The sequence below is a fragment of the Crocodylus siamensis genome, chromosome 3 (genome assembly GCF_052110815.1).
Source record: "Crocodylus siamensis isolate JL-2025a chromosome 3, ASM5211081v1, whole genome shotgun sequence".
Classification (NCBI taxonomy): domain Eukaryota; kingdom Metazoa; phylum Chordata; order Crocodylia; family Crocodylidae; genus Crocodylus; species Crocodylus siamensis.
The window spans coordinates 160,229,729-160,254,179 of record NC_143397.1 but is presented as its reverse complement, the minus strand read 5'-3'; the positions used below and the strand labels follow the sequence as shown (position 1 = coordinate 160,254,179).

Here is a 24,451-nt window from a genome sequence, read left to right as displayed (position 1 = left end):
CACAGCTGATTCAATTAACTATTATATAAAATATCTAAAACAGCCTCAGTGAAGTGCCTGATCTTTACAGATGCTGGGCTGAAGTGATGCAGTGCCTCTTCTGGGCATGCACAGGGCTCAGTGTGGGGACTCACCGATTTTAAAGTGAATCACCTTTTTTTTTTTTTTTTTTTTTAATGTCTTCAAGCACCCACTGGGAAATACCAAAGTTGGCACCTATGATTTGGGGAGCTTATATCAGGGAAAAAATGACTGGTCCAATCCAGCTTAGTTCACCTGAGAGATTCATTAAGTTTGATTGAGCACTGGTTAGCCCAATCAGCTGAATGTGTACACATATTCAGAGTACAGCCCTGGTGTTGTGAAAGTCCAGCTACTCGCTCCCACCTCAGGGCTCAACTTCTCCTACATCTCCCCAACCTGACCAAGATATTTTGGCTCTCTGATCCTCCCCACCCTTGGATGGGAACAACTCCCTCCCCCTCCCCATGGACCCACCAACCATCCCTGAAGACCTGCTGACCTCCTTCTCCCCCCAATCCCACCAAAACCTCCCCTAGAGTTGCCAACCCCTACCCTCACTGTGGATGCATGAACTCCTCCCCTCACCCCGAGTTCCACCTGCCTCTCCCCGCACCCAAACTGACTTAGATTGTGTTCCCAGCATGGCTTCCAGCACCAGGAAAATTGGGGCAGAAGTGGGAATCTGATCTACAAATATGAGCCTTAAAGCTGCATGATTATAGATGAGATCTCACAAACTTTCACATGCTCTAAGTGCCAGACAATTTTCAGGCATCCATGTTACCCAGTGGCATCCTATCTTCCACTGCACAAAAACCTAAATTGCATATACATGTGTAAATACCTTACATAGCTAAAGCTCTGTCATATATAATTAAATATGTCCCTGTTGGGCATGATGTAGTGCTGGGACACAGGCGTTTGAGGTTCCATTGTGATTCAGCTCCACAAGGGATGCACAGAAGAGAATAAACCTTGAAATTCCAGCGCTATATGCTTGGTTTGCATTCAAATTGCAAATAGAATTATGGCACAGAATGAAAAATGATAGAGAAATAAATAGATGTAAATGTTAATATGTAGTAATACAGTGCCATGTACACTTAAGTATGCTATCAAAATGAAACAACAATTATCATGATTACTACAAAAACAAACAAACATCAAGCCCACCATCTTCACTCACACAAAAATGATTAGGAATGACAAAGTTTCTACCCAATATAAATGTAACTACAGAAAAAGGGCTAGGTACAAACCAATTTACATCAAGGTAACCAAGGGTGGTGATTTAATATACATCAGCTACTCTGTGGTAATTGCCAGCATGCATGCTCTTATCCCAGGGTAGAGATGAGTTGTATTTCAGTTACTGCAGGTTAAGAATGTACAGGTAGGTGCAGGCAATTGGTGAGGTGTGCAGCAGGGGGGCATCTGCCTGCCCTGAGATTGACCCCTGAAAGTGGGGCTTTTTTTTTGCCACATGGGCTGGCAGCATGTTGAGTGGAGGGCACAGAAGTAAAGTGCATATGGGGCTTTTGGCCCACTCCTGGGCCCATCCACAAATTGTGCCTCCCCAGACTCAGGAGGTACCAGGCACCTCTGCAGGCAGGCACAATGGAGTAACTGCCTCACTGTAAATCTCCACTTACATTTACTTCAAAACAGTTGATGAATCATTATATAATTGATATTTATGTATTTAATTATTGAAAAAGAAGATTATAGTTGGGCATACCTTAATTAAATATATCCTTGCTCTACATATATTTGAGAGCTTTTGTCAGTAGCCTCTGCTATGAGTGTGGTTCCCCTTTGCTGAAGCCTCAGGTTTAGGGCAAAAGAGCAAGATAAACATGCAGCCATGCAAAAAATGCCTCTGATTTATACTTTGGCAGTTGTTGTGGACATGTGGTGTCCTGGTTATAGGATATCTGATCCCAAAATAGGCTGTTATCTGGTTCCAAACTATTTGCCTCTTAAGCTGGCAAGCAAAAACCATTCATTGGTAATTTAAGTTTTTAGAAAGTGTTTTGTCCTAAAAAGGGAGGGAATTAAAAAAAAAAGTATTTGTTGATCTGAAATTGTTAAATTTTTTGTGGAAATACGGAAATGTGACTACCACCTATATTAATTTTCACTAGTGTGCAGCAGTAAACCTGCCAAGAATCATGCCACATATAATCAGAAGTTGTCAGGGTTCCTTAAGCCTGTGGTTCCAGAGGAGCCCACCATGCAGACTGCCTAGGGGATAAGGTTTTCAGACTCTAGACTGCCTTCTTTCCAGGGCTACCTAACTGTAAAGACCACCAACTTCCCAGGCTACAGGAGGGCAGCTCAGGAAGTCAACTGGTTTTGTAATGTGGAAGCTTTGGGGTTTATTAGTCCTGTAGTAGTTTGCATAGTGCAGCCATCTCAGAGAAACGCATCTTAAAAGTCCAAATTCCCCTGCAAACATCATGGCAAGCTCTAGGAAACCAATATGCAGGGTTCCTACCTGGAGGTCATTGCAAATCAGAGCACTTCCTTCCCCTGCAAAAAAACCCCAAAAACCAGTTATAGGAATTAGCATTTCTACTGAAACATGTTTTATCAGAAAATGTCGGACTCTCTCCCCTTGGAACCTCCTCTCTAACACTAAAAAAATCTATGGTTTGAACTTGTGTTTACTACAAGTTGACTAATGCTATTTTGTGCCTTATCTTTATTCAAAGTAATTCCTAAGGCTAATTTCTATTTTCTTCCTTTGGGAATAAACCCTTGCCTATGTATCCTGCTTCTTTCTCAATCTGATAGAATCAGAACTCCAGATTTCCCTGAAATACATTCCAGTTGGTGTTACCAGGTGGCTAGCTTTAACGTTCTTCCAAGATCTTTTCAACATATGACCAAATTTTCAATCTCCTTAAGACAAGCTGTATCGCTTATAGCATGTGTTATGTGAAATTCTGTCTGGAGACAGTGATTCTTGGAGAAAGAGTTGTATGAGAAACCAGTTTCCTCTTTGCTTTGGTCTTTGATTATTGTAATTCAAGAGGCAGAGTTCTTATCTGGAACCAGCTGTTAGTGTCAGACTGAAAGAAAGAATTTAAAGTATCTTGTCTGATCATTTTATTTTAGGTGTTTTGGAGATGCACTAATAAAACTAAAAAAAAGTAAAGCTAAAGTTAAAATACCTCTTAAGAGTAATTTATGAATCCCCCCATGTATCTTGATTTAGAGTTAATTCATAAAACTACTGATAGCAAATTACAGGAAAGGAGAAAGCATATATATTTTTTAAGAGAAATAGGCAGTTGGAAGTCTAAAGTCTGCCCTTTTTATGGAGAAGACTTTAGAATTACTCCAAACTGTATGGAGTAACTCCATTTACCCCTAGAAAATGAAGATTGATTCCAGTATAATAGAATGCACCTGCATTGTGAAAATGCCATTAGAGATACATAAGCTGGTTCATTCAAAGCTAGTTTGAGTACCAGAAAAAGGTATGGCTCTATTAGTGCAGTTCTCTACCCAGGCTAATTCACTGTGCTGACAACCTCATTTAGAGCTTATTAAGGTAACTCCATAGCATCTAATGTATTTAGCAGTATCGTAAGGATAGTGATTGACCATGAAACAGTCAGCCCCATCCCTTAAACTTTAAAGTAAGTTTAAAATACTTATATATTATTATTTTACTAAATAATATTATTAGGGGTGATAAAGGTCTTACACGCTCTCAATCCCAGGATATGCTGTCTGCTTGGTTCCCCACACTTGTTCATGAAAGTAGGAAAGATAAGATAGGATTGAGACATGAGCTGCTGGAAAGTGTATCTCAAGAACTGAGGGGAAAGAAAAGGGGTAAAATAAATATATGAATATATATTTATAGGGGAACTATATATTTCTCCTATAGGTTTATTCTTAAGCCAGTTCCTTTGAACAACCCAGATTCTATTGTTATCCTATTCCCTCCTTTTTGTCCTAAATGGCTACTCAGCTAAGTGAAAACCCAAATAGGAATTAAAAGATCAGAGAGAGCAGACAAGGACTTAGTCTTTGTACACAGCAATTTGGGCAGCTCCAGGAACTCTTAACCCTTGGATTGTCTGCACGTCAGAGACTACCTGAGCAGTGTGCAGGGTCCAGGGCAAATCAGTTTATACGGGGTCCTGCCCCTGGATGCGAGTAAGCTGGTGGTGGATTTGATGGCCAAGGGGGAGGGAGAGGGTTGCCAAGTGACAGGATATGAAGCTGGTGACAGTGCGGACTTCCCCTGGCCACTCCACTCAGTTCCACAGGGCCCCCAAAGGGTGGGGCCTGGAGTGGTCTCCCTGATTCCTCCCCGCCCCCGGGAAAGCTCTGTTGCACATTTACACCTGGCAGTAGTTTTAAGCGCTCATTATGACACAGAAAGTTACACTGCTCCAGGGCAAGACGAATCTATGATCCATGTTACCCAGCTCATTTTACACTAAGGCAGGGATCGGCAAAATATAGGCTGCAGGTTGGGCCAGCGCAGCCAGTGATTTCATCCAGCCTGCAGGCAGGCACCCACCAATTAATTGCATCTGGCCCAGCCCACAGCTGCCTCTGCTGCACTCTGCATGAGGCTTAGCTCTGCCCACTCCTCCTGGGGCATCACACTGCACTCCCACCCACATGTGTGGGAGTGCCACAGCCCCAACCCCAGCCCTGCCCAGCTTCTGGGTGGGTCTGCTGCTGCCCCTCCTGCAGCCACCCAGGGAACTGCTTGGCTCCTTTAGCCTCCAGTGTCTCCTCCTCCTGTCCCTGCTGCAGCACTCTGGGCAGCTGTTAGGAAAGTGGGGCAGAGAGAGGAAAGTGCACTTGAGCTGCAGTGAGGAGCATGGGGCCAGGGCCAGTGGGAGCATGCGACCTGTGCCCAGTGGGATTGTGGAGCCTGGGTCACTCCAGTTCCATCACACCAGGCTCCCCATGGCTCATGTGTAGCTCCTGGAACTCTTGTGCCACTGGGGGGAAGCCCTATGTAATGAAATCAGTGGCTTTCCCTGATGCCATATGAAGCCTGGCTGCCTTGGCCCCACTTCCTGCTTCCTGGGATAGTCCTGAGAGCTACATGTGGTGGCAGGGAGCCAGGCCAGGCCACCAGCTTCATCACACATGGTTCCTGCCCTCCCCCCCCCCCCCCCCCGCAGTGTACAGCTCTAGCTGGGTACCAAGAGCTGCAAATGAGCCATGGGGAGCCCCACACAATGAAACCAAGCCAACCTGGCTCTGCTCCTGCCCACCACATGCAGATCTGGGAACTGGCTGGAGCCCTGCGCCACCAGGGGGCTCTGCCTGCACAGCCCAGGAGTTCCCTGAGGACCTACCACCTGATGATGCTGCTGGCAGCTGGAGCTACGCACCATGGGGGGGATGTGTGGGGGACCCCCATACGCACACCCTACCATACCCGCACACACACACCTTCCCCAATGTCCTGCCCACACACCCTTCCACCCAACTATGCACCCTCACACCTCCCACCCCCCCACATCCCACACCCTCCCAGACACAGAGCCACCCCCCCCAAAATCTCCACAAATCCCACCCATCCACACCCCCCATACACACACACACCACCCTACACAATATACAAAAGTAAGACTTTATTTTGAGCTATGATATGCAGGCACCTCAATGTCCAATACACAAAAAAATCAGGACAAAAATATTTTTTTGAAATAAAATTGAAATATGTTATAGTAGATGCTTGGTGTTTAGTATACCAGATGAGTTTTTTTCTGGTTCCAAGATGCCAACCCTACCTCCCAAAAGGAGTACTTCCAGGGGCAAAGGGAGGGACTTCTGGTAGAAAAGCTCAGGGGTTAGGGGTGGGACTTCTGGTGTCAAGATGGCAATGAAGGGGAAGGGCACCTCTCAATGGCTGGGACTACCTTGCTGCCCTCAACAACTCACCAAAACTCAGTAAGCATCCCTCCAGCTAAAATGATTTCTTACCCCTGTACCATGTTGTGGCCAATCTAGATTACACCTTAGTGTAAACACCCCACCTTCCCTGCTGGCCTGGATCAGGTCCACCACTCCCCCTGCCCTCCCCAGTAACCCAGATCCCCGCTCATTGCCCCCTGCCCTTCTTCCCCTGCTATGGAGCAGGCAGGGAAGGGTTAACCTGCCTGGCTGGTTGCTGCCAATACTGCTGCTTTCTGAGTCTAGCACAAGTAAGTAGGAGAGGAAAGGCAGAGGGCAGTGAGCAGGTGAAAGGGGAACCCCAAGGGCAGAGGTGAACCAAAGGAGCCCTGGAAAAAAGGAGATTTATACCTTTCAGTCCTCCAGGCTACTCCTGGCATGAAGTATGGCTGCTCCAAACTTGAGCTAGCAATATCACCAATTACCATTTGTATGACTCTCAGTGTAAGGTGTAACAAGGCCCTTAAATATTGGAAAAGTTGATAAATTAATTGTTACACCCTTCCCGTAAACCAGGTCAGCGGGAGTATATAATGAGATCAACTGTACAAAGTTTTTGGTCCCTTTTCTCCTCAAACCTTCCTGGGCAGGCCTCATTTTTAAATTTGTTTTAGCTCTGGGAAGTTTTGAACTAGGTTCAAATATAATTTTTGTGTTAAAATAATGATTTGCTTTACTTTGACATGCATTGACCAAGCTGTTTTAGGGGACATTTGAGACCACTATACGAAATATTCAAATGCAATATGCAGGTGACTTTTAAAGTGCTTTCTGTATATGGAAAAGTTATTTTATTTCCTGCTTGAAGTAGGATTTTTCCTTTTATGATTGTTTTTCTTGCCTATGAAGTATTCTGTGATATGTCGGGAGGAACATTCTAGTCAGGACTGGCTGAAACTTTGTTAGTGCATGCCACATGTCAGCCTATTTTTACAGCATTTTAAATTCTTTTCAGATTTCACAATACATTTCAGTTTCATAATTCCCAAAGGAGGTTACAGATGGTTAAAAATGTTGGTTCTCGTTTAGGCATTTTCACTAACTTAAAAGGATTATGTAAAATAAAATATGTTTCCAACAATACATTCCAAAGCCTTTGTGTTGAGCAAGAAAAGAGCAAGTCTGCTACAAAGCAGCACTCCCTTAATAGTGGCGGAAATATGTTATGGAATAATACAATGTTTTCCCTTAAAAACTTCTGGGAAGGTGGGAACAATTCACAAATACCTAAGACATTTAGGTTTTGATTGTTGAAATTTGTAAACGTTGGAGGCATTTAGAAACCAGTTGTTTTGAGGAATAAAGCTCCTTCCTTTTATTTGAAAAAGCAAGTAGAACAGGAGACATAACAATGCACCTAATCCACTATTGTCAATTTCAGTTGAGATGTTGTTACAGGATCACATGTACCAAAGGCCACAATTTTAATATCCTGAGGAAAATATTTTTCCATTTCCTCCGACCTGCTACAGTATTTATGTATTTCTAACTGTTTCTTCCAAGTTGTTAAAATGCCCCTACCCAGTGTTCTTAAAACACATACAGTCTAAACCACAAACATGTGTGAAATTTCACTAAGATTGGCATATACGAGCTCTTTTCACACTACCAATCTCATTCAAATTGATAACTTTTCCCTTTACTGTGCTAATACAGACTCCTCAGGCAGCATCTGGAAATGAAGATAGAGGCTTGCAGTGTACTCTGAACATCAACAGATTAAAGCTCTGTTAAGCCAACAGAGTAGAGGTGAAACAAATTCCAGAGCTGGTAACTCCAATTGAAAGCATCCTGCCAGTAACCCTCTGTGGTTAAAACTGAGAGCTGAGACTGAGTACCTAAACCCTGATCTTAACCACCATGTTATCCAAGGTAAGAGGCAAACAGCTTACCTTGGAGATTAACTGTACCTGCTATACTATTGGTCACAGGCTGGAATTTGAAGCTGTGAAGTAAAACATACTGATCTGTAGTAGGTGGATAAAAATATGCATTGAAAAATGTATGCCCAGTTCAGCTTTCTTCACTGAGTGAGATGTGATTACCAACATGCAAAATAGGATGCACTACAGTGCAGAATAAGAAGTTGCACTGAAGGGAGACTGAGATGCACGATTTTAAGACAAAGGGTTAAACTCTGATTTCTGTTACACTTCCCATTGAGAAAGGGCCTATGCAGCATTGCTCATCGTAGAAGTTGAATTCTGGGAGCTACTCACTGGACCTGTCTACATGTGTCCCTGACTGTGCAATATCTACTGTTACTGTGCAGTCTCAGTGGCACATGGGTCATTTTGTTGGGACCCAAAGGCCTTCGGGCTTGGGTTTGACCTTTGCGGTTAGCTCAAGCTGCATGCTTAGTTTGAATTGTGGTTGAGACATGCACCCAATGAAAGGAGCAGATGAAAAAATACTGTGCCTAACTTAAAACAAATTGGAAAGCTGGCTAACTAAATTGAATAAATATAGTCTGGACAAAAGAGGAATAGTTGGAGAAAAAACTACCCCTACCTAAGTATGAAAAGATTACCTCAGAACAGAAAACTCCGGTTAAAGATAACCATATCTGGCAAACAGAAACAAGACTATTAATATGCATTAGGAGGAAGGCTTAAGCTAATTTTATGCATTAAGAAATGCAAGCTATATGGCATATAAAGAGCAATGAGGGAGTGTACCCTTCAGACCACTCCTGACAACAGCCTTAAGAGATCCTGTCACCAATCTAAGATCCTGCCTCAACATCAGATGTGCGAACCAGGAGCCCCAGACAAGACTTTGCAGCATGATCAACCAGTGAAGTTGCATTTGCAACGTTATTGGGTGGTGAGCATCTGCTTTGACTAGCTACAAACCTAAAATTTTAAACTGCTAATGCTGCTTCAATTATAATTAGAGTTGTATCTGTTAGGGTTCAATAAACTTGCTTTTAGTTTAGGACAACCATGTTTTAGTCCCCTTGCCTGATAGAAGACCCATCATAGTGTCATAAGATCTCAACAGGGTCCACCTGAGCACAGTAGCAACAAGAATCACAGTCACTGTGAAGTAGTTACTGCAAAGCAGCTCATTGCTACTGTGCAGTAGCATTAACATCACAGTTTGTGCCTGCTGACACTACATCACTGTACCAATAAACTACATCACCTTAGCTTTTCACTATGGCAATGTAGCGTCTCGTGCAGATGTACCCACTGAGCGTAAATGAGAGCAAATCTTGTCCCAATAGGTGAGTCTACACATGTAAATTAATTCACTGCAATAAATTCCAGTGTTTATCACACCAGAACGTATTGTTCCTGGCTGCTGTATTTACATTTGTGCCTGAGATCACAGCACTTTAAATTGAGTTGGAGCAACCCCAGCTGCAGGGGATCAGGATGGGTCAGCCTGCCAACCCAGGGCTGCTCTCCCCAACTTGGCCTCCTGTGGAGGGGCTGGATGGGACACAATAGTGCTTCAGTGGGCTAGATGGCAGGTAGCCCCCAAACTGAAGTACATACATGCCCCGGTCAGCTGGGGCAGCATCTACACATGTGCTGCTGTGGAGTAAAAAACTCTGCAGCAGGTTAGTACTTGTATTTACAAATACTAACTGATGGCTAGAAAATGATATTTAGAGATTTGCTTTTGGGAACTGACTTGCAGATAAAATAGATATTGCATTAGAACAATGGCCCAGGGCAATGGCAAGGGTTAATTGGTTTCTAAAAGCCTGTTTGTGGCAGTTTCCTTCAAGGCCTACTGTGTCTGAAGCTATAAGACACAGAGGCTGGGAAATTGAAGACATGCACCACACCGGTCCATAACATGAGATAAGGTGGCATTAGGTCACAGAGCCCAATTGCAGCAGAGCTCTTGGGATTTCCTGATCTGAAGGACAGACCAAATTAATACACCAGTAAGTGACCAAATTAAAATGTGTGCATTAGATGGGTTTGGGAAACAAAGGAATATACTGACAGAATGTGAAGAGGCAAGAAAACTTACCTGCTCCACCAAGTCAGGCAGCAGGAATGGACTGGCAGCCACCATGGAAGCCCCACTTTGTAAGCAGCTGTTCTGTCTGTATTGGCCCTCACCGCAGCTGTGCTGGTATTTCTGGTGCACCACCAAAACTAGAAGGGGAGAAGAACAGACTCAGAGGAGGAATGCAGTATCTGGGTCATAAATCTAGTGCCAACACTAACCTTCTGTGGAGTAAATTAGTTTACTCCAGTCTAATAAGGGTGCACATGTAGATATGCAAGTTTTACTGTGCAGCTAATTAGTCAACCACACAGTAAATGTCTTGTACAGACAGTGAATGAAAACAGGTTTAACAATGAGTGTAAATGGATGAAAGTACAAATACCATGCAACTTTCAGAGTGTAATATACTGCCCTTCAGACCCTTACCTGCTGGAAGTTATTTACTGCTTTCTTCATGGGATGTTAGTGCAATTATACAGTCACTTTCCTTTTTTTCCTGTATTGTTTATGATGCTGAATATTATTATACTTTTTTCAAAATATATTAAGTTCTGCTCAACTTCAACTGATGAAAAACAGATTAAAAGCAGCTGAATCACTGTAGATAAAATATTATAGAAATAAAATATTATAGAAGCTAGAAATAACAATGGGCTATCAACTTTTAGGGCAAGTTTGATTTTAATGAGCATTAGCACATCCAATTCATGACTGTTTCAAAACAAGATATAAAATCAAAACACTGATAGACCCTAACAATAACAGTTCCTGGAAGAATAACTGTAATAAACCACTCCATATTTTGGTATGGTCTGAAACTCCCATTACACAAAATAAACTAACAGGCAAGAATATACAACAGACATATACATACCAGAAAAGCAAAATCCCAAAAGCACATATTTTTTTTAAAGTGTGATGGCTCTTTCATTATCTCCTACTTAATGCCCTCTTTATTATTCTCAGTGTTGAATTTAATTTCTGGTTCTTAAGTATACATGAGAAAGAAGAAGTATCTCTTTCCTTATTTCAATATACAGTTATTATCATTTTACATATTGGTCTCTATACTCTAAGACCTGTGTGCGTGTGCATGTGTGAGAGAGAGTGAACAAGAGATAGAGAGAGAATGTGCATGTGAAAGAGATGGTAGGGGTGAGTGTGAACAAGCATGAGTGTGAGTGGCTGAGCCAGAGTGAGAAAGTGAAAGTGAGAGTGAGAGTGTGTGTGTGTGTGTGTGTGTGTGTGTGTGTGTGTGTGTGTGTAAAATCAGGTGACTCCCAATCTATTTGACTTCATCCAGTGGAGGTTAGATGAATAGACAGAGAAACCACATTTAAGTTATTAGTATGTTGTGAAACAGCCCTCTTGGGAAGGTTAATCGCCCCATTTGTTTTCTCATTACATTGGCTTCTGTTCTCATGGGCAATAACATGACAGAAGTTGACTTGATTTCAGGGTCAGTTAAGGTTAACCGCAAGAGAAGTCTTAAGCTACTAGGAGTGACTGTTCCAAACAAAGGGATTTTTGTGTTTAAATGCAGAGTGCTTTACTGTTATTGCCGCCAAACCTGTCTTATTTCTCTACTGAGCAGAGACCCAAAGACAACCTTATTTTCTATAGACGACAAGGCACAGCAGTGGAATAGACCCAGATATCAGCTACTGGGCACCAAGGACAGAGCCTCAACCATGGAGCCTTTTTTGCCAGTGGAGATGTGGCTAAGCTTTAGGTGTAAGAGCCACCTTTAAAATGTGTTTTCCTTCATAACAAATACTAATGAGCAAGGATCCTGGTTTTCACTCTTTAAAAATCCAAAATTATCTGATAAAACACAATTAACTGATAAAAACACAAAATTCTCTGATTAAAACCCCCAAAATTTGTGGTTTTCCACGATTAAAATGAAAGGCTACTATATATAGGTATCAGACAAACACAATGTTTTATTGATATATTTACAATTTTAAAGCAATGTGGGAGCCTACCAGTGTCTCAATCATTATAATAAAATTCTAAATACCTATATATTTTGGTGTTTGATTTTTGTTTTTTTATCATAGAAAATCAGAGTTCTCCCTGCTCCCTTTGTTCACCAGGACACAAGTCCAGCTGCAGCTGTTCCCACAGCTGCTTTGTGATGCTGAGTAGCACTTATATGCTGATGCCCTGCCCCTGCCCATGCTGTTATCCATCGTTCCCAACCCACAGCCATCCTAGCCCTGCCTGCCCTCCTCTTACTCCCTCCTGGCAGCAGCTCCCAACCCTGCACCAGGCCACAGATCCAGCTGTGGCTGTCATGCCTCCTGTTTTGTGGCCCTGAGCAGTTTTAGCCCCTACTGTTCTACTTCCCTGTACCTGTGCCTAGGTTCCAGCAGACCCCATGCCCTTACCAGGAAACCCTGGACTGGGGTTCGCAGAGTGGGCTGGGCCTGTCTTTGGCTGGCCAAGCCCCTTCCCTTCCAGGCCAGTTTCCCCCTGTACCAGCTGCTTTAGTGAGCCAGGGGGGCTGCAGGCCCAGCTCTGGAGGCTGCTTCTACCTAGGGCATGCCCCCCCTTCTTTCTCTTTTACACATACACTCCCCTCCCTGCTGCCACCCCCAGCCCATCACACACACACACATATAGACCCTGCTGCTACCTCCCTCCTCTCCCCTCCAGCCCATCACAACCCCCCTGAGTGGTTTCCAGGACCAGCAATACTCCTGGGGTGGGCAAGACTGACAAGGCCTGAGCCTGGGCAAGATAGCACATGCCAATCCTCCCCTCCCTTTCTCTTCCCTGCCATGCAGTGCACCCCCAGCCACTGCCCCCAGTGCTAGCCCCAGCAAAGCTACCAGCAGCCACCACAGATGCAGGCCAGCAGGATATATTACAGTGGAGTGATGAGCAGTGGGGCAGTGGCCACTGGCATAGAAGATGGGCAATCCTCCCCCCCAGGGCCCTAGCCCTGGGCACTGCCCCAGCTGGGCAGCACCCCCAGCCCCAGCCCCCAATCCTTCCCTGAGGGTACCTGGCCTAGTAGGCATGCCTGGCCTAGTGGGTAGGGGTGCAGCACATGCTCCCTCCATCCATGTCTCCCTCCCACACTGAGCTGCTGCCACTGTTGCCCCAGCTGGAAAGTACCCCCAGTTCCAGTCCCAGCCTGAGCCCAACTGGAAAGAGCCACAGCAGGATGCCTGCACCCATTCCAGCCTCAGCCCACACCACAGGACAGGGTGATGCCATCCACACATCCCTGCCCTGCTCCTTCCCCACTCTGCCTGCTGTTCCAGCAGGCCCCAACCCCCTGGCAGCATAATCCTTACCCGAACCACAGCCTTTCTGGAGGGAGTCCCCAACTGCCCCCCACCCCAAAAGTCCTACTTACCCAAAGTCCACAGGACAGAAAGTGAGTCTGAGCCAGCTCTGGCTGACTCAGATTATCAGGCCCTGCCTCTACCCCCTTCAGACAGGGTTTAGGGTTTTCCTCCTTTTTACAAGTAGCTCTTGCAGGCTGGAACTCTGCCAGCCTTCAGAGAGCTATTTGCAAAAGGGGAAACCTGTGTTTTCCTGCTTCAAAGGGGAAAACCCATGTTTTTCTTCTTTAAAGGGAAAATCAGTATTTTCCCATGGTAAACAGAAAGCTCTGATCCCTGCTAATGAGACATTCATAGGCAAAATGTGAATCAATATGTAACATTAGACTGCTTGGGTTGATATAAAAAGGGAAGTAAACCTCTGTAACCTAATCCTTCTGCTTTTTAATTCTGTTTGAAATTTAGAGTTCATGATGATAGATGCCCAATAGATTAGACCTCTCTGGGAATAGCTTCTTACCCACCCACCAGTTCACAGCTCAATAAGATTATTTTTGCAAGTGTAGGATGATTAAACATCATGTTCTTTACACTAGGGTCACCATGGACATTAGTACAAAGTAACTAATAGATCAAAATGAAAAAAACTGATGAATGGAAGAACAAATGGCAAGTGAGATATATTCCCAAAAGGTCCACTGAAAAATCCCCAAAAGAAAATATACCCAAGCCAGGTCATGAGGAAATTGCACAAGGGAAGAATCTGGCCCAGCACATTCATATTAAGGGGAAAAGGATCTGAAATATTTGAGGACAGTAAAGTTCTTAAGAAGATCAAATGTGTCATAAATGACAAATATAGAGGAAGTATCTGAAGAGAGAGTGTAATCATGTCAGAGATCAGCAGTCACAGGAAGGTCATTGCTGACATGATAATAAGACAGTCAAAATGAAATTTGGGAGCCAAAATTACCTTTCCTTCAGAAAAATCCAGGGTAAAAAGAGGAGAGTGAAACACCAGTGATGATGTTTTAATAGAATTTCTTCCACATCATTCATTTGCTTGGGATGATGGGATTATTCCACAGTGGAAAGAGTTCAAATCCTACAGCCAAACCCTAGATTGCAGGAGTCAACAAGGCAGCTAGGAGTAAGTACAAGCAACACTCCTCACAACAAGAACATCAGAATCCACAGACTATTACATGTTTATCCCAGAATATTGTATACCTCATCCAACGCACTAAATGTCCCCATGGAAACTTTGTGGGTGCCGCCAGATTAAAACTATGCACCAGAACAAATAACCACTAAAAAGAGATAAAACATAGGGATACCAGAACACAGGTAAGACACCATTTTTCACAGAAAAAAATCACTCCTTGTCTCACTTCACAGTTCTAGTGCTCAAAGGAGGCCTCCACAACACCTTTACAAGAGGAGTGTCAGAACAGAAATTCATCAGCCTGTTGCAGCTCTGGAAAACATTGATTCACTGGTATGAAATGGAGACCAGAAGACCCATATATTTCATGTATTAAGAGACAAAATAATCTAGGTAGTGTGCTTCTTTAATATTAAAGAGAATAAAACAAAACAAAAAAACCACACCCTTTATATAATTCAAGTATTTTCAACATTCCTAAAAAGGAACTTGATTGACTGCTCAGGGAACTGTCGCGTCCGATGACCGGTGTACCCTTGACCTGCGAGCCTGGGTCGGCATGACCGGCTGGACGTGGGTGGGGTAGGTAGTCAGACAGGTGGGTAATAGCGGCGGGTTGGAGTCAGGAGATTTTAAAGCGTCTTGATTACACAAAAAGTTTATTTTACTTACACCACAGGAGATTGCAGTGTAGGAAGGAAGTTGTGGTCTTGCGGTGTAGAAAGAGAAGTTGATTTATTCAGCTCAGCATGCAAATATTTTTGTTGCACAGATTACAAACTGCGTGGTGCAGATTTTAAGCAAAGCATACAGGTAACTTCGGTCTGAAGACTTTCGTGAGCTCTTGACAAGAACGGACGAGCCGGCAAAAACGAATACACCTGAAAACTTTTACCATCGGCAGGGAGAGGTCAGCAACTGGCCAAATTGCTGACTATATCTCCTGGGCACGCATGGAGGTCTCCACCGATGGAATCTTTCTAAAGTTATAGTTTACAGGGTGGCCTATTGAAACATGCCAGGCATGAATAATTACAGGACTGCCAAACATGACTGTGAACAGACTCTGTGTGTTCTTAGGTTTCATGCGAGATTGACTACGCATGTGTTTTAAGTTGGGAGGGGTGTTGGATACAGAACTATAAAGACGAAATATGTTATGTTAGCCTTTGACCTTTTTACCATTGGCATTTGAAACCAAAGATTTTTCTTTGACAGGAACAAGTCCCATATGTAAAATGTATAGCAGGCTGTGGGTTAATAAATTTTACTTGTGGCATTGCAGGCAAGCTAAATACGACCTTAGCTACCTTAACACTAATGCCCAGAGATGGCAGGGTCCACTGAAAGCAACATTTGGATATTAAGAATCAAGGACTTAATAGAGACAATGACTTCATGGTTCATTATAATCTTTCTGTTACTTCACAGGTGATAATTGCCCTACTTAACAAGCCTTTGTTTCATCTGCTATTGCATGCAGCTGTGTATGCTTTTGCCTCAAAGGACTGAGGAAGGGTACTGTGATACCCTCATTCTTGCCTATGTCTATACCAACCATACAGCTGGTCTAACAAAAAATATCAACCCCAAACTTCTTGCCTTTTGTATATCTTCTAAGCTATCATGACAGCAACATCTCAAGACTTCTATGACTCTGCAGTGATTCTTCTTCCTAATTTATAACCAAATCACTAGAAATAGTGATTTGCTGTAGCTCAAAAAAAAGGGAATTTCAGCCACAAAATTGTTCTTGTTGGAAAAATAGAATGTCAGGTGAAATCTCCATAGGGTAGTGGGGAACAAAGCCAGCACAAAAGTAATACAGTGCTTCTCTCACTTCCCCTACCATCCAATCCCAGCCACTTCCAGTAGTGGATCACAGTGCCATAAAACAGTCTGTGAAGTCTCTGGAAATGGGGACAGTAGTAAAGGCAAATGACCCATCTCCCCCAAAACTTGTGCCTGCAAGTGAATCCACATGTAAATCATGGGGACTGAGAGAGGGAGCAAAACTGAGCAAATCTGGCTATTCCCAAATGTGGGTAGTGTGCTGGGGAAGAACATACTATTTTCTTGTTGTTTTGACTCTTGTACCTAGTTTTGACTCATGTACTTGAGCATCTTTGCAAATGCATTAGGAACTGACTGAATAGACAGGGTCTCTAGTCATAGTAATAGAAATTTTTTGAGGCCAGTCCACCCCCTTAATAGATAACATACTAAATAACACCATGCTGAGTCCCCAGAGTGCTAAAGCTGAAAGTAAACTTAGACTAAAGGGAAATCTATTAGAGGTCTAGTGGAGTCCCAGCATGTCAAAAATTGATAAGCTGCTTGCCTTGGATTTCCTAAGTAAAAGATTACTGTTAGAATGAAACACACACCAAGACTCAAGCTCAAGGCTCTTGGGAATATAACTCTGTGCTGTGCATGGATTTTTCTTGTATGGATACTTACAGGGGTGTCAAAGATACTGTTCACAGGCCAGATGTGGCCTGCAGAACCCTATCATCCAACCCCCACATGCTGCCTGAAGATCCCAGAGTTAACCTGCAGGCAGCACATGGGACACACAGGACAGCCCTATATACTACACACAGTACCTGCTCTGGCCTCTCTGGGAACCATAATACCTATGGGGCCAGCCCTGCTCCAGCATGCATCTGCTCCATGCTGCATCCACTAGCATGCACAAGAGTGGCCACCATGTGCAATAGGCCTGTGCGAAGCAGTTAGTATTGGCTTCAAATTCAGTCAATTCAGTGATTCGAATCGCTGTCCCAATTTGATTTGGCTGATTCAGATTCAGAGATTTGGCACCGATTCAGAAATTTGGCCATAGACTATAATGGGGAATCACTAAAATACCTATAACTTTATCATTTTCTTACAGATTTGAATTAAAACAGTCCCTTCTGAGCACATGAAGCCTGCTAAGTTTCAAGGAGATTGGTGCAGGGGTTGCTGTGAAAGGGCACCTCAAACTGTTGCAAGCAAAACTCATATCACTTGTGTACGTTAAGGCAGAGAGGGATGAAAACAGTAGGGATGGTCCCTACACAGTGAACACAGTCACTGGCCAACTACAGATGTTAATATCAGAGCAGTCTTTCCCCACTCTCAGCCTTTTCCATACATGGAAGATGACCCCATTCCCCATCCCTCTTCTCAGTTTCTATTTGCTGCAAGCCTTCCGAATCTCCAAATTGATTTGGAGGCTTCTGATTTGATTTGGACCTGTTAATGGGTTTCCTGATTTAATTCAGATTTGGAGATTCAGCCACTGAATCAGGCCATATCTTCTCCGAATCAAATAGGCTACCAGAGCTTTGCACAGCTATAATGTGCAGCATAGCCCTGGAGTGACCAGTTCATGCAGTGTGGTCACTGTGTGCAGGACAGCACCACAGCAGCTGCCGCATCCAGCATGGCTCTGGAGTAGCCAGAGCATGACTGTGCCACACACAGCCTCAGCAACAGTCATTCCAGAACATGCCCTGGATCTGGCATGTGGATCCAAATGGCTCCTAATCCATAGGGTTGAATTAATATGATGCCTCTGCTTCATTTTCTTTTTGTACTGATCTTCATTCAGGAGAGGTCTGTGAAACAATCTAAAGCATCAGTACAATTGTTTTACCTCCAATGGTTATAATAAAGTAAATTAGGTAATACAGGCTAGAATTTATTGAAGCATTCAATTTTCAAGATTCTCTAGAGTGTTCACCAAAGAGGTGATCACTAGGGAAAAGAGTCGAAAATAAGAAGTGTGGTCTGGAGGGGTTATCCAAAGAGTAGGAATGTAGAAGCCTTGAAGAAAAACTTGCCTTCAGAAATTGGAGAAGAAAATTGTACCTTTTTCTTCAGCTTCCCCCTGTGTAAAATAAAAATGTTGGATGTGCTCTTGAGAGTGCTCTAATTAAAATGCTCACAACATCTTGCGTATCCAGAGTCCCTCACTTCAGGGTGGTAGGGGCACTTTAACTAAAGATTGTTTGACTAGCTTTAGCTTAAGCACCCCCACCACCATTTTGAAATGTGGAATTGCTGAATATATGGGATGCCAAGAGTTTTCTAATTAATCCAAACAATTAATTGAGTCTGCTCTAACACCTTCTAATTAGAATGTGTCAGAACAGGCTTCAGGCACATGTATGGGTGCCCTTAATGCTTAAGTACTTAAAGGCTATTGTAAAGATTACTTTATTTTAAAACATTTAGTGACCAATTAAAAGCTGAGATTTTCAAGATCTTTTCAAACAGGATAGCAGGTAAGCCTAAGAAAGTAAAATTAATTGACATGGCAGCGGTAGGAAACAGGTAGTTATTGTATTTACAATAAATTCTTGATGGCACAAATGGGAAGTAGTTGCCCAGCTTCATTGACATCATTGAACAACTGTGTCTAGAAGGTATGTGGGCCTTTCAGGCTCTTTCCCATTTCTAGCAACATGGTTATAAACATCGTTTATCTGAGAATGCCAAAGTGGTTTGAAAACCTGTCAATTTTATTTTATCGTTTAAGTTGACAAAAACAAAATTTCAAACAAGCTCCTTTTCAACAGCATGTCATTTTTTTTTTTATGATCTGGTGTGTCTATGTGTAATACAGTAGATGCTGATATTTAGGCATATAGTTCTTTCAGTAGGCTAAAACACCAATGTTTTCTTTCATACCCTTTCCTTTGGGGGAAGGACAGTTACCATTGTCCATTACCTCTTCGGTGTCACTGTTGCTGCTCACATTAATGTAAGTCCCTTTGAAAGGCTTGAAGAAAAGTATGCAATATTGGCCAAAATATATGGCAAACCATGGCTGAAGTATTGTCAGAGGTACAGAGCAAATATGCCTTAAAAGTGAGAGAGACATTTTTAACCCTTTCAGTTACAGAAGTCTTTAAACCTCAATCCTGCGAACACCTATCGATGTGCATTAGCAGCCCTAAGTCAGATCCAGACATGCAGGGAAGTGTAATTTGTGGCATTGCAAACCTTTACAGTAGTGCAAACCACATGCCTGGCATGTTAAAATGCTCCCCACACTGGAAATTTGCAGTGAGGATGTAAAATTTACTCCTGGCAAATCCCCTGCCTGTGAGGGCACAACCCTACTGATTTCAAGGGGATCACCTACCAGCCTAAATTTGCTGGATTTATTTTTTTAAATGAAAATTGTTTTAAACCAGAAAAAAGATTAGGTTCTTTCTGGAGAATCAATTGCTCTTAACTACTTGGAGGCATATGCTTTCTTCTAACAATTACATTGTAAATTAGTGGGATTGAGTTTCATTCAAAGAATCATTGGTAAAGTGTCACTCCTCAAGTGCTCTTTTCTCTCTAGACCCTTGTACAGAGAAAAAGCAGCCTATCCCTGTCACTCCATGTTGATATACCTCTGACTTCATCTCCTTCTGATTGTTGGTATACAATACTCAGAACGCTATTACTATTTAAAAGATAGTTGACTAAATTAAGACAACATCGCTTGCATTATAGTTGTTCAATAAATTAGTTTAGAGAAAATAAAGAGTAAATGAATTAAATAGAAGTAGTAGGAGAGTCTAGTGATAAATACAAATTTGGATAAAACAACAATTAATAGGAAAACTACCTACAATCAAATGATAGGCAGAAAAATAATGTTGATGTTAGTATCAAATAAGAGTTGAAAGGACTAAAGTTTGACAGTGACAAATTTGCATTTGCAATGAAGCTGTATAAAACACCGAAGCTATTTTAAATCTATTTTATATTGCCAGGTATTTCATAAAAGGTTGAAAAGGACAAAGTATAAAATACAGCACTATTCCTAAAATGATGATGGAGGCGAGGTACAGAAGTTACACTTACCGTGTGGTAGAGGTAGCAGCTGAAAACCCTTAAACAATTTGAGATTTTGGAGGTAATCTGAACAGTGGAGCCCAAGTGAAGATGAAGCAGGGGCCCGAGACCTCTGAAGTGACAGAGAAACATGTACTGCAAACTGCACCCTTGTATGTCCATTACTGCTTCCATCCATCTATCCATCCACCCCCTTGCAGCCACTCATGCAGTCATGGACACTGAGACTGCATAGGCACTACCACAAACCATGGAGGAACCCAGCCTGTCTGCCACCACCAGCCAGGCTGGGGACACAAGTAGCAGTTCGGGGAAATAAGGGATCTCATCACCTGGGTTGAGGAGGACATCTAGTGCCAGCTCCAGGTAGGGGATCAAATCAGAGATGTCTTCAAGCATGTCACCCAGCAGATGCAGGTGATAGGGGCAAAACAGAGACTGGGTGCAGTGTCTTGCCAAGACCACAATGACGAGGAAGCAATATTACTATGTGCTTGACACTACAAAGTGGTCTGTGGGCTGGAGGCAGAGCTTGCTGTTCTAAAAGGACCTGCCTTGCTTCCTTACCAAGAAAAGGGCAGAAGCATAGAATTATTCCTCCAGGTTCCCATAGAACCTGGAGGAATAATTCGCAGGTACTCCATCAGAGGATGAGGTGCGGAAGGCCCTGTGAAGCAGTCCCCTGCACAGGGCACTTCACTGGAAAAACCTGCAGGACCACTCCTCCTGGCACTTCTGCCACTCCTACTGGCACTTCTTCAGATGAGTCAAGCCATGTGTGAGGATGCTGTGTAACCCATGATGGTAAGGTTCACCCCAGCTCAACACAACAGTGATGGGGACCCAGGTCTCAGAGGAAACATGGACCCCACCTCCCTTGGGGAGTGGGGAGGAGGAAGGGGCAGAGCAGAAGCTGAGACTGACAAAGTCCACCCCTTGTAGTCATAGCTGGTGGGAGGGATGCTAAAGCTTAGGGGGGTGGTGAATCACCTGCTTTCCTCTCACCCCTGCCCTCCCCTGCTAAAGCCTAGAGCCTAGTCAATCCCTCCCCCACCTTGTACTTAAGAGAGCATGTTTCAATGGGATCATAAATCTGCCTAATTGACACTTGCCTCTTCTGTTAGGATCATACTGCACTTTGTGGGAGACTGGAGCCTAAGCACAGATACCTCAAGAACTAGGATGTAAACAGTTCCCCTTCCCCTGAAAGTACTCAAGGAAATGCAATGATATTGAGCTCATCAGGCAAAAAGGTAAACAGCAGCTTTGGCAGAAGTTACCCTCAGGTCAGGGACAGGAGATATGATGCAGCTATGTCTGACAGCCACTGCAGTTGTGGTGCCGGAGGAATGACAAAAAAATGTCATTGCCAAAAAAACCCAGACCTCCTTCCCTCCCACTCCTGGAAAAAGACACACATGATGGAAGGATTCCGATGGAGGAACCATTATCCCATTGTCAGGGTGACTCCTAGGTTCCACACCTGGACAGGCTGGCAAGTGTCCCAACAGCATGTTTTCCTTCCCCCTGTGAGCCTATGAAGTCCAATAGGTGCTGGCTGATTCCAGTTCTTATGATGCAGGCATTTACTGAATTGATCCCTCAATGCAAACCCCAACCCCCCTTACACAATTTCAAGCCCATCCCCAGACCTGTCCCTCCCCACACTTTTGCAAGCTAACCAACCAATCTCCCCTGTCACCAGGCTCCACATCTATGCACAGAAGAACAGCTCACAGCAGCAGGCACGGTGGGTCAAAGATAGGCAATCAAATACCTGCTGAATGAATGAAAGATGCGCATATAAGGTGCTAGAACAATAAAGAAGAGATGTTACAACCTGTGGTAGCAGCCTCTAAGCTCAGCGGATGCCTGCTGCTAGGGGATGCAAAACCAGCACAAGGAATGAATCGGGATGTACATGCTGAGTTGCATGACTTGGGACTCCAGATTACTACCAGCTGTTTGGAGGAGACAACCTGCAGCACAGTGGAGTGGAGACAATGTGAATGTAAGAAGTTAATGCACACAGTCCTGGACCACTGGGAGTTATCCTGTATACCCTGGCCCCTAAGTAATTCTACCCAGTCCTGAAGGGGCAGAGGAACTCCAGGAAGAGGTGGGAAGGATGCTGCCAGGCCAGTTTCTGAAAGCAGCGCCAAGGGGCCCCAGCTCATCCATTCCCTTCTAAAAGGCCCAAACGGGGCCCCCTGCCAGGATTGCCCTTGACCGCTCTCCATGGCCTTACTCCTGGCCTGAGTCCTATGGGAATTGGCACAGCCTTGGAAGAGACGAGCAGCTCCCAGCTTGGTCTGGCTGCCTGATACGAGCCCCAGGCATTGGTGTGGGTCACAGGTCTGTAGTTACCAAGGGTCCAGGAGATCCGTTTGCGTGATGCCACCCAACCCACAGCCTTGTCCCCCCCTCCCACCTAGCAGCTGCCCCCTAGCCTGCAGCTCTCTCAATCAGCCATTGGGTCTGTGATCATGCAGCTGTCCAGCTCCTACATGGAAAAGTCCCTGGTCTTGACTCCAGAGCCCTGAAAGTAGCATGCCAAGTCAAAAGCACCTACACTGTACCTCCCTTCCAAGGTACCATGTTTGTTAAGTTGAGGCCCTGTAGTGTTCCCTCTGACCCTAAACACTCTTCCAGATTCTGTCATCCCATTCTCAACCCCACCGCCCCACTCAACCTCTGTCAAAGTTTTGCTGTTTTGTGTCAATTGGGAAGAAGGACCAAGCTAAGACATGGTCAATGTTCCAACAGGTTTGCTGTACTGAACACAGTTAAAGTTTGGCAACTGCAACACTGTAAACAGAGGCATGTCTCTTCCTCACTGCATTCCCCTGCACCCTAGTGTCTGCCTCTGAGGGACAGAGAGGGAAAGGGGAAGGGTGCCCATGAAGCCTGGGTTGTGGGCAGTGGTTCCCATGATGCAGGGCCAGAGGAGCCTGGAGCTAGAGACCCATGATCTGGTGCCAGGGCTGGGGCATCAAAAGCCCTCCATCCCTACTCATCTGGGGAGAATTCCTGATCCACACAGGTGAAGAGGTAGTTGGGCAGGGATTCATTGATTTGAACAGTCTACCATGGTGAAGGGCTGGGGCCACACACATTAGTGGAGGCCTCACCCTCTCCCCTATCTCCACACTGCATGTGCTCACAGTGCTAGACCTATTCCATAATTGAGGGGATTCATCCAGTGGTCTAGCTGCCCCGATAGGGCTTCATGAGGAAGGGCAGGAGGGTATAGGCTGGGCCCCTGATAAGGGTTGGGAGGGGGAGTGCTGATATCGCTAATGATGAAATCAGGGACCCCAGGAGTGTAGCACCCACTCGCCATCACCCCAGGGAAGAGGAAGTTGTGTAAGATGCAGGCACTGTCCTCACTGACTGCATGAAAGTTGGATGCCTACATTGTGTGTGTGTAGGTGCACACCTCACATACACAAACACACACAGAACCCAGGCATCTGAGGTAAGTGACCCAGGTCACCTGCCATGTCTAAGACGGTGCATTTATATAAGACACTTTGCAGTGCATTAGACTAATCTACATTCTTGATTTGAAAAACAAGTCTTGATTTGAAAAATTAATTTTTTTCTTGCCTATGAAGGAGCGTCCATAATTCCTGTGTTTGACATGGTTTAATTAATTCTGTTACAGAATACATTTCATCAACCATTTTATATCAAATTGTTCAGCATATTTCATTGTTATTCAGAGAATAATTATTAGATTAGAACTAACTGCCTTTTAGAAGTGCTTTTCTTAATAGTTTCACTGTCCCTCTTTCCCAGCAACAATTTGTTTTCTCATTACACTTATTTCAGTCAAGGATTTTGGGGAAAGAAAATGATGGGCATCTGTTGTGTTCTAACCAATTTAATCATATGAAGTGTGATCATTAGGCACATTTTTTTGGTAATTCATTTGTGGTCTCTTTCTGACCAAATATGATTTTCTTATTATTCAAGAAGGTATAAATATTATTTTACATGTGCATAGTAAAGCATTGCTGTCTACACGTATGCAACAATTGCCATGCCATATATTACTGTAATGTGCCATTTTTAGTACCCGTAACTAATTATGCATGAGATAATTAATTAATGTACCATACCACATGTGCAGATGCTGACTAGGAGCAAATTGCTTTCAGTCCCAGCAGGGCACCACAGAGGGTGGGGAGAGGTGTCCTGGCTC

General features: G+C 43.9%; 1 protein-coding gene across 1 annotated transcript in view; it reads left to right on the top strand.

Moving 5' to 3' along the window:
* LOC149869046 (uncharacterized) overlaps positions 1-11,944 on the top strand; it is a 72,416-nt gene extending 60,472 nt beyond the window's left edge. Inside the window, exon 6 of the mRNA XM_090037688.1 lies at positions 7,621-11,944. The gene's annotated coding sequence lies outside the window, so the exon portion shown is untranslated. The remainder of the gene's footprint in view (positions 1-7,620) is intronic.
* Positions 11,945-24,451: the final 12,507 nt, after the last annotated feature.